At 28.3% G+C, this 10,986-nt stretch overlaps 1 long non-coding RNA gene across 1 annotated transcript; it reads right to left on the bottom strand.

The window, feature by feature from the left end:
• Positions 1-716: 716 nt before the first annotated feature.
• LOC150034535 (uncharacterized) lies at positions 717-5,677 on the bottom strand. The gene is made up of 2 exons (XR_016531388.1): positions 5,375-5,677; positions 717-4,117 (listed from the first exon to the last, which is right to left on the bottom strand). It is a non-coding gene; the product is annotated as an uncharacterized LOC150034535 (long non-coding RNA).
• Between the last annotated feature and the right edge of the window lie 5,309 nt (positions 5,678-10,986).

Raw genomic sequence — 10,986 nt, 5'->3', positions numbered from 1 at the left:
TCGACAATGCATTAACCCTTCACAAATTGCTCATAAGTACATCTTTGGGCTAAAGTTACCATTTGGTCCTTGTAGTTACATCTAACTCTAAGTATCACTAATCCCTCTAATGAACAATAAGTTATAGTCCAACTATAACTGAACCTCTCTCGGACTAGGAGAGGGTATGACACCACATTGTTCAAGCTCTGGAATCAGTCATTAAGGGAGAAATTTCTCTATTTTCTCTAACTATAGAGAATGAGTGAATTCTTTCTTATGTAGCTGTGTTCTCAGCTCCTTAATCAGACGAATCCCCAAAATAGGTCACTCTCATCCATGCAGATTAAAGAACCGCCTTCATAGGCAAGAGCTCACAACTTACTCAGGATTCAGGTCAAGTCACCTATAGTCATCCTGGTGAAATATAAATCTCTTCTAACAACGGTGTTATATAGAGAGACTATTTATTTCGTGGTTCTGTCTTATACAAACTCTCTATATAGAATACTCCCGCTCACATGTCTCCACATGAATGATCAGAATTAGATTATTTGTAGTACTTTACAACAATTGTAACAGCTATAAAGCGGGCCATATTTGTAGTGTCACCAGGATAAGGTATCCAATCTTATCCATCTAATGCAGACCGTTTAGATTATCACTTAAACATGATCCACCTATATGTCTCTACATACATGTTTAAGTTATAGTTAGTTTTTGTGGGTTAATGCAACTAAACGTCAAATAAAATACCTCTTGTTTTATTAGATAAATAAAGTGTTTTGTACAATACAATTACAAACTACAAGACCCACGAGATTTAGGGCATCAACTCCAACAAGACTTTCTCTATTTTATTCTTTTCCTTTTGTTTTAGAGAGCCTTTGTTTATCGTCTTTGTTGTTGGTTTCCTTTGTCTCTTTGGCCTCTTCTTCACAACTTTGCTATCATCATCTAATACTTTTGTCTAAACTTTCTACATTTCCCTTTTCCTTCAACAAACTAAAATAATTGTAATAAGAAAGGATGTTAGTGATATAAATATTAGAATTGGAAAACTATCTATCATGATATCAGCAACTCTATTTACATCTATATAGCAAGAAATATATGAACATAATATTAACGAACAAATTGATTTATTGAAAAATCTCTCACTATCTAACATTGATAGACAGTGATAGTGGTCTATCACTATCTATCAATAAATAGTGATAGATCACTATCGCCCTATCTATCATGATATGAACATGTACAAATATCTAGAAAACTATCACCGGCAACTATTTACCTTCTTTTCACTTGGTTGTTTTATTTTATTTTCAATTCTTTTATTCTTTTCATTGTCATTTTCTTTATTAATGGCTTCCTCAACAACATGTTCTTCTTCTTCTTCAACAACATTGTCTTCTTCTTCTTGCTCAACAACATTCTCTTCTTCCTCAACAGGTTGCAATAAAATATTTTGAAGTAATAATGCAGTGTTAGATATTGATAGTATTTTATAAATAGACATTGATTATATTTACCTTTTTCTCATTTTTAAATTTTGATTTTCTCTCTTTTTTTTTTCTTCTTTATCAGATATCTCTAAATCAAATTCTTCAAGCTCAACTTCTTGCAAGCAATCCAAAATTCTAAAATACTTAAGAAAATAATCTATCACTTTTTTTCATAGTGTCTATATGTTTACCTTATTCTTCTCAACATTATCAATTTTTTCCACATGTTCAACAACTTCAAATTCATGTTGCTGCAATAATATAATATGTCATTGTTTCATAAGAATCAAAGGAAATGATAGAAGTATATCATTGTCTATCAGGGATAGACACTATAGAATTATATCATGTCTATCGCTGATAGGCAATGATAGACTTCAAAAGAATGAATGAAGTGATAGACTTCTAACAGGAAGTGTCTATCACTGATGGACAATGATAGACTTCTATCAGTGTCTATCAGTGATGGACATTGATAGACTTCTACCAGTGTCTATCTGTGATGGACATTGATAGACTTCTATCAGTGTCTATCAACTACAGACACTTCCTAGCACTGATAGAATTCTAATAAGTGATACTCTATCATTTAGATATTTACCTTCTTTTGAAGTTGATAAGCTTCAACAACTTTATGCAATAAAACAATGTGTTATTATTTAGTTTCAATTTCTATGAGTGATAGACAATGATAGAAGTTTATCCATTGAAGTCTAAGTGCTTCTATCAGTGTTCATAAACATTTTGTCTATTAGCTTAAGAGAAGAATCAAACCCTTTTCTTTTGTATCTAACCATCCTCCAACTATGGTGTCAATTTTTGTGTTTTTGGGGTTTCTAAAGATAGAGTTGGAATAAGTTTGAAATCACCTTGTTTTTCGAGTATTTATGTCTGGATGTCATATTCCTAAAACAAAAAACATAAATCAAACACAAATATAATGAAAAGAATGAGATTTCTATAACAAAAAACAGAAATCAAAGACAAACAAAAAGGTATTGATAGACAATGATAGGACAGTGATAGACTTCTATCACTGTCTATCAGTACAAAAACTTGTGTACAAACCTTTTATCATTCCTAATTTCAATCTACATAGACATTTTATAGTTAGTAAATTTATGGTTACAATTAAAAAATAAAATACCAAATATCAAATACTTACCCAGATATATATTTTGTTGCATATTTAATCATCTCATCAATATTACTATTTTGTTCAAACTTGGAGGCTTGAAGAAGGAGCTTTATTTTTCTGCATACCCAGTTCAGGCTCTTTTTCATGCTCATGTGGAAGATTTTGTGCAAGATTTTTCATATGGAAGTGTATGCTTTAGGCCATTCATAAATGTTTTCAACAAACTTAGTATTTCTTTTTGTCCTTTTTTCAATTCTCTTTTGCCTTCTTTTAGTTCTTAGATATCTTCCATGATTCTTTTCGTTGTCATATTTTCTCTTCCTTCTTCAATTAATTCCTCAAGTTCTTTATTTTCCTTTTCCCTTTCTTTTTCTTTCTGCTTGTCATCCATCTCTTTTTTCTCCATTTTAATGAAATATTGCATGATGTTTGATTCAGATTTGTTACTTGTAGTGGAACCATACAAAACAACAAGTAAACACATTTTAAGTTTATCAGAAAACAATACTAGATAGTAATTGTGATAGACTTATATCACTATCTATTAGTGGTAGGTAGTGATGGACTTTTATCATTGTTTATCACTTCTATCAATGATAGACAGTGACAACTTTCTATCACTATTTATCAGTGATAAACACGGTCTTTTGTTTGATATCTTTGTCTATCAAGTAAGTGCAATTAAAAATAATATAATGAAAAGAAAATGGAAATAAGGAATTACTTACATCATTTGTTTCGAATATGTTTTGATGCAGGATTCTCAATTCATCTGGTCGTAGACTCTCCCATCTTATTATTTTTAGACCTTGATTATAAATTTTTCTCTCAAAACCAACATCTAATGATGAAAGTTTTGGAATTGGCAAAAGCCCAATACACCAATACTAACGGAAATCCTTTTAGGTATACATCTTTCTCTGTGTAAGAAGTTTTCTTGAAGAACTCATACCTTAGGTGATATGATAATCTTCCCCATAGATATTCTTGCAACCATTCTTCATTGTCCATTATATCGAGGTGTTTCCAATTATTTTTGTTGTATACTGTCCAAGATGTATAGGTTTGCTAGTTTAACCTTAACCATGTGATTTTTAGAATGGCGTAACATTTTGAATGTTCTATCTAGATCACTTCTAGGAACCTTATCATCATGAAAGAAGAAAGCATTCTTAAGTTTTGGTACATGATCTTCTTTTTCTAAATCTACCATAGGAAATTGAGTTCCTTTCAATCCTAGCTATTTGTCCATTAAAATTAAAAGCCAAGATATTTAGCTTCTTGGTAAAGACTTGTCTTCTTACTAGGTAATTTGGTAATTGGGTGGGAATTTTTTTCCATTTTAAGGTTAAGAAAATGTCCAAAAGGACTATTTCTAATTTAGCTAAACAGTTTTCATCCAATTTCTTTTTTATTACTTGCAAGACTTTTAGATCTACGTATATCGTAACTCTTAAATTTTTACTAGATCCTCCATGATGAACTCATGATCTATCTGTTCAAAAGATATTAAACAAATATATTAGGTAGTATATTTTCAATAACAATATTTATATGATACATAGAGATCAGGAACAAAAATTCTTTATGTATTGATAGACATTGATTCTATCAATGTTTATCACTGATAAATAGTGATAGACTATCACTGCCTACCAGTGATAAACACTATCAGTGATAAACATTGATAGTATTCAATCATTGCCTATCACTAGTAGACAGTGATAGAATACTATCAATGTTTGTCACATATAGACATTAATAGTAATTTATCACTGCCTATCAGTGACAAACAGCGATAGCATACAACCAATGTATGTTACACTCGTAGTAATCTATCATTGATAGATAGTGATAGAACACAATCAATGTCTATCAATACAAGGTCAAACGTAGTGCCAGTGGAATAACCAAAAGTAGAGACAATTCCAATCAAAAGCTACCACTTCTCAAATTTGGCAGATAACATTTAATTTTGTACGTAAAGGAATGTAAATCATGAAACTCATGTGTTGTCATGATTTTTAACCATGCTGATGATCTTAGTTTAGCATAGAAATATGAATATGTGAATGGCAGGGAGCTAACACAACTCAAACTCATCAAAGTTAGCTTCAGACATAAGATGATACTATGGTGCTTTTGGTTTTTATTTATGTGTTTTTATTTTTGTAGGGTGACTTTTGAACCATCAATTTAAATAAACTCTTCTCTTTTATATAAACAAATTAGAATCAGAACAAAACAAATTTAAAAACATCCAATCAACCAACCAAACATATCTATCATTGAGCAAATGAGCAAACAAGCAAGATATTATTAAACATATCTATCACTCTCTATCAATAATAATAGGAGTGATAGAATATTATCACTCTCTATCAAAACATAATGTTTGATAGTATTTTATCATTATCTATCACGGATAGATAATGATAGATTAATATCAGTTTCTATCACAGATATTATATATAGATACTGATAGACTACTATCAATGTCTATCTATGATAGATAATAATAAAGCTTATTTATACCTTTTGTTCTAGCTTCCATTTCCATTTTTCCTTCTTTTCAATTTTTATCCTCTTTGGTTTCTTTGATGATTCTCCTCTATTTGTCTTTATTTTATATATATATATATTTCTTACCATCTATACACAATATTTTGGGTTAATAAATAACAAAAATTATGTTTAATAACTACAATATAATCATGGATAAATTGATTAGAAGAAAAGAAAGAGTTATAACCTTCAAGTTGTAGTTGAATCCTTATATGGTGTGGCATCGGTAGAAGAAAGATAGAATTAAAAGCAACTACGGAAGAAGAATTAAGAAGAAGAAGAGGAGGAGGAGGAGGAGGAGGAGGAGGAAGATGCCGCGAGTAGAAAAGTAGCGGCAATGAAAGAAGAAGAAGAAGATCGATCAGTGATGGTGGAAGAAGAAAAAGAAGTAGTGGCGGGGAAGAAGAAGAAGAAGAACGATGAGTGTAATACGAGGAAGAATAAGAGGAAGCGGCCGGCGGTGGAAGAAGAAGAAGGAGAATCCAGACGATTAGCTTGTTTGAGAGAAAAGTGGAAAATTCGTGCGCGTGGAACGATTAATCATGAATCGTGACAAGTCACGTGATTCGAGTCGGGTCACCAGCATGGATTTCATGCGTTTTTTTGCTTGTGGGTTGGGTTTTTTTTGGTATTTCACTTGCTCTTTTGGCCCGTTAGAACTTTTGTTATAATATATAAAGTTCACCAGCAAATTTAGAGGTTTCATTTGAAAAAAATAGCAAAAAAAAATTCAAAATTAGTGAAAATGGAAAAATCAAATTAAATAATAAAAAAATATAATAATAAATTGTCAAAACTGTCCTCATTTACAAATAAACACCTAACGTTCATAAGTTGATGCAAAAAACTTCAAATACACTGTAATTAAACAATTAACATGGTAACCAATGTAGCCTACTAAAAGTCCAATCAACACCTACATAATATAATTACTACAATTCTCTATGCATTAATATAAAATATAAAATAATTAAAACCAAAACCACCAACAACTCAAATAATAATAAAAAAATAAAATAAAAATAATAATAAAAAAAACCTAGGGATTTGAAATTTTTCTCCCCTTCGTTCAATTTTCCACTCAAAAAGAAATTAGAGATTTGAGATTTTCTCCACGCAACCCTAACGCCTTTTTCTTCTGTTTTCTTTCTCATCATGCGATCACAATACACATTGTCACAGAGAATAAAAAACAATTGAAGGAAAGAAAAATCATATATTGGAGTTGTATAGTTGCCGATTACAGGCTCATGAACGAATAAAAAAAAAGTGAGAAAAGGAAAAAAAAAAAAAAAGCACCTTAACTGGTGGTATGATATGTGGTTACGAGAACAACAAAAATGGGAAAAGAGAAAGAAGTTGTAGCTCATAGGGTTATATATTTTTTTTCTTTCTTTTATTTTTTTTTTTTATTGATTTGAATTATATAAAAATTGAATTCTAAAACAAAATCTAGACATCAAACTCTATTAAAATTTATTGGGTGCTTAAAAGATGAAATATATACAGAGAGAGAGTTCCAAATAATGTTGACTCTTATACTTTTCCCTCAAATCTTTTATCAATTTAAATGCAAAATTTTCAAATCTCGTATCAAATAAATTTAAATAGATTATTTTCTCAATTATATTAGTTTTGACACTAAAATACAAAATTAAAGGGAGCATAATTCAATAATTTAAGATAATTAATTTAAATTCACAAGATCTCGGAATATTACCGTTTATGTATCAATGATATATTATTATATTATTATATTACATTTTAAAAAACATAAACTATATAAATAATAATAATATAAAAAAATGTATGAAACAAAAAAAAATAGTTAAACCATGATAAGAATACAAATCCCTAGATATATAAAAAAAAAAATTGAAAAAAAAATTAGATAAAACTTAATCAATTTAAAAAAAAAAAAAAGGTAACAAAAAGCTGAATTTGATAACAAAATATATAAATAAATTAAAAAGAAATAAGATAAAACCAAATTTGATAAGAAAATATATAAATAAATCAATAATGAATAGGATAAAATCAAATCTGACAATAAAAGATAGATTTAGATGAATAATCATGAGAAAAAATCAAGAAGATACAAAATTAACAGAAAAATCAGGACTTTTTTCTTATTATTTTTTTCCCTTGAAAATTGTTGTTTATTTTTTAGTTTTTACAAAAACAAAATTTGGAATATTATTTAATTTTTTAAAAGAGTTTCAAAAATTAGTTTGAAAATATCACTATCACAAATGATTAAGTGGTCTGTCTGGAGTCTAGTGTTTTCCATTTTTAATTTCTAAAATTTGTCAGATTCTAAAAATACTTTTAGAATTTTTTTGCCAAAACAGTAGGTGGAGAAAAAAAAAAAGAAAAAAAGAAAAAAGAAAAAAGAAAAAACACTACACATAAATGATAAAACAAGATAAATTTATTGATTAGGTTTATAGAAATCTAAGAATGAGGTAGATGTGCAAGCATTTTAAAGTTGAAGACAAAGATACAAAATTGGGGCCACTTAGATCTTATCATATTTCACTTTATATGATTTCATCCAAAATTTAATCAATACATTACCTCAAGTGTGACACACCATTTATAGTTAAAATAATCCATAATATATATAGCCAACTTCTGATGAAACATTATATACTATCTATTCTAATATATTTACAAGTACTTGAAAAACTTAAGAAGATGGTAGCCATGATATATAATATAGGTTGTTTCGATACATATGATAATATAATTGTATACATAACAATTATGAACCAATCTTTTTCTTTTCTTCTTTGACCAGTAATATGTCAGGCGGAGATTCGAATTTGATCTCTTCATTGAAGTTATACATTTTATGACAGTCGAAAACTTATTATTTTTAAGTATGTACACATATAATTGAAAAGAAAACTAAAACAAAGTTATATCAACTACGATCATATTAACTGCATACGATACTCATGGAAGTTGCTCTTTCAACTAGACATTTGAATAAAATACCTTACATGAATTAATCGCTATCTCGTAAGCCACGCCATTACTGGAAGTGAAAGGAAAATTTCAGTAGAAAATAAGTGGTAAGCCTTTTCAAAGAAAGGAAAGAAAATGTACATCTCTATGAAGTTTAATATATGTAAATCATATTCACTAAATCGTAGTATAATCTATTTATATAAAGGTATAAGTAGTTACAATGAGTAGCATTTTTAGGGAAGATAATTAAGTGTATAACAATACTTTTAAATAATTGTAAATATAACAAAATCTATAGACTCCAACCAATGATATGGTTTATCATTGAAAGACATCTACTAGCAATCAATATGGTCTAGGGGTATTCGTAGGCTAGGTTGGATTGGATTGGATTAGGTTAAAACACTTTTTAGACAATCTAATTTTTCAAGTTATAAATTTCTTCAACCCAAATAGTCCCTATTAAATAATGAACTCACCCATGAAACATTTTGGTTGGGTTGCTTCGGATTAGTCAGGTCATTTATTTAAATTTTTGTTTTAGAAATAAGTAAAATGTTAATATGTAAAAATTTTATCTAATTGTTTTTATATATTTAATTAAGATTAATAGCTTGATTTCAATTTATATCATAAATGTTTTTTTTTTAAAGTGCTAAAAATTATTTTTAAGAGTTGTTGGAGAATAAATTAACCAAAAAAATCATGAAATAAAATAAATATAAATATAAATATATGTAAAGATAATTGTATCATAAGTAAAAACAACATACTTTTTTAAATTAATAATAAGTTTCGGTAAGTTTCGGTTATTTTAAGTGAGCTCATATTGGACCAACCTAAACTAAACCATTTGGGTTGAGTTGGATTAGATTGATCGGGTCTTTTGAACACCCCTATTGGTCTATCATTGATAGACTTCGAAAACAAAATCTAAATTTTACTATATTTGTAAATTCTTTTGTATTGTGTTATATCTACAAATATTTTGAACCTGATTATTATATTTGTAACTACCCATTTATATAATGTAGTGAAAATGTTTAGACTACCATTAGAAAAACTAACTATAAATTTAATATGTAACAATATAAAGGCTTAGTTTGAGATTATTGTGACTATTAAAATTTGCATTTTTTTATTTAATTTGTAATTTTTAAAATAATGGTTTAAAATGTCATACTTTTGTTTATTCTAAATTAATTGTCAAGTGTTAAGGGAAATATAATTAATCTTTTTTATATACAAAATTAGTGTGATATGAGTATGACTTTAAGAAAAATAGTAGCATTCAACTTATGAAGGAAGAATATGAGATGAGATTTTGATTATGTGAGAAAAATACAAGATATATCAAATAAGTCTTAAATTTGAAAGATAAAATCGAAAGATAAGATTGAAAATATATTAAAAAGTAAATCATTCTACGATCATCTAAAAGTTAGGATCTTATTTAAAAAGTGGGTGAAACGTGTGAGTTAATAACAATTTGTTATACCAAAACAATAAATTTCTTTTTTTTCTTTTCCTTTTTTTTTCTTTACGCTCTACTGGCATAGTGTTCATACTATTGACCTCAGGTTCGACTATTGACCTCAAAATTTGAGGTTCGATTCTCCTACCCCACACTTTAATTATAATACCTTTTAAAAAAAAAGTTAATTTCTTTCTAAATCATTTCTAACTCTCCCAAAATTAACTCCAAACACACTCATATTTACTCTTTAATTAATAGCGTCTCTCTTCGAAATAACTCGCAAAAACATGCATTTTAAATCAAATGTATATTTTTTTTCAGTAGGTATGAAACGACCCAACTTTCCATTATACTTCCAGGACGATACTATACGTATGCAAAGGCTTGGCAATAAATTTTTCGAAGAAAATTAAATAAAAGAAATAAAACTTTTATTTCAATAAATAAAGCTCAAATAACAAAATCCTGAAAACACCGTGCAGGGTACGCCTGATTCACATTTAGAATAAATTGAGCAAACAATCGAATAAATGAAATAACCCAGAGTTTGAAAATGCTCAAATAACTTCTTTATCATATATTATACATTAAACTATATGTTATATCAAATATAATATATAACCTATAGTTTCTATATTCTATCAAATACAATATAACCTATAGTTTCAATTTTCTCCTACCAATGGCTTTTAATATAAATCTCATTTATATTAAATTTAATTATATGAATCCAATTCATATAATTATTATTTGAATTCATATTCAAATATTTATTTGTATCAAATACATTATAGTAATTATATCATATATAATTAATTCCCTCACATAATTTGAATAGTTCAAATTAATCCAAAAACTAATACTCATTTATTCCCGTTGAGCTACCGAGGGGACCTCATGGACATGTTGCATGAAGCTCCAATAGTATGTGAATAATTAATTAAACTCTTTTATTAAATTATTCATTACCATAACTGCCGAACACTCCACTAAAGACCGATAACCTGTACTCTTCACACTACAGATATATTTTTGTGTTCATTTGATATAACCAGTCAACAGTACGATGACCCTTCACAAATTGTTCGTAAGTATAGTTGAGCCAAAATTACTGTTTTACCCTTGTAGTCACATCTAACTCCTTAAGTACCACTGATCCCTCTAATGAATAATAAATCATAGTCCACCTTGAAGGAACTCTTAAACAAGAGTATCCATGAGCGGGTTCGAATCTTTCCTATTTCATTATGACCGAATTACCACACACACATTCTAACAAACAAGTATGCATTTTAACACTAATTATAGGCATGCTTTGACAAATAAAAAATAACAAATTGAGTAAACGT

The sequence above is a fragment of the Benincasa hispida genome, chromosome 8 (genome assembly GCF_027475165.1).
Source record: "Benincasa hispida cultivar pf3 chromosome 8, pf3_genome.v1.1, whole genome shotgun sequence".
Taxonomy (NCBI): domain Eukaryota; kingdom Viridiplantae; phylum Streptophyta; class Magnoliopsida; order Cucurbitales; family Cucurbitaceae; genus Benincasa; species Benincasa hispida.
The sequence above is the reverse complement of the archived record's forward strand: the minus strand, read 5'-3'. Positions and strand labels throughout refer to the sequence as shown.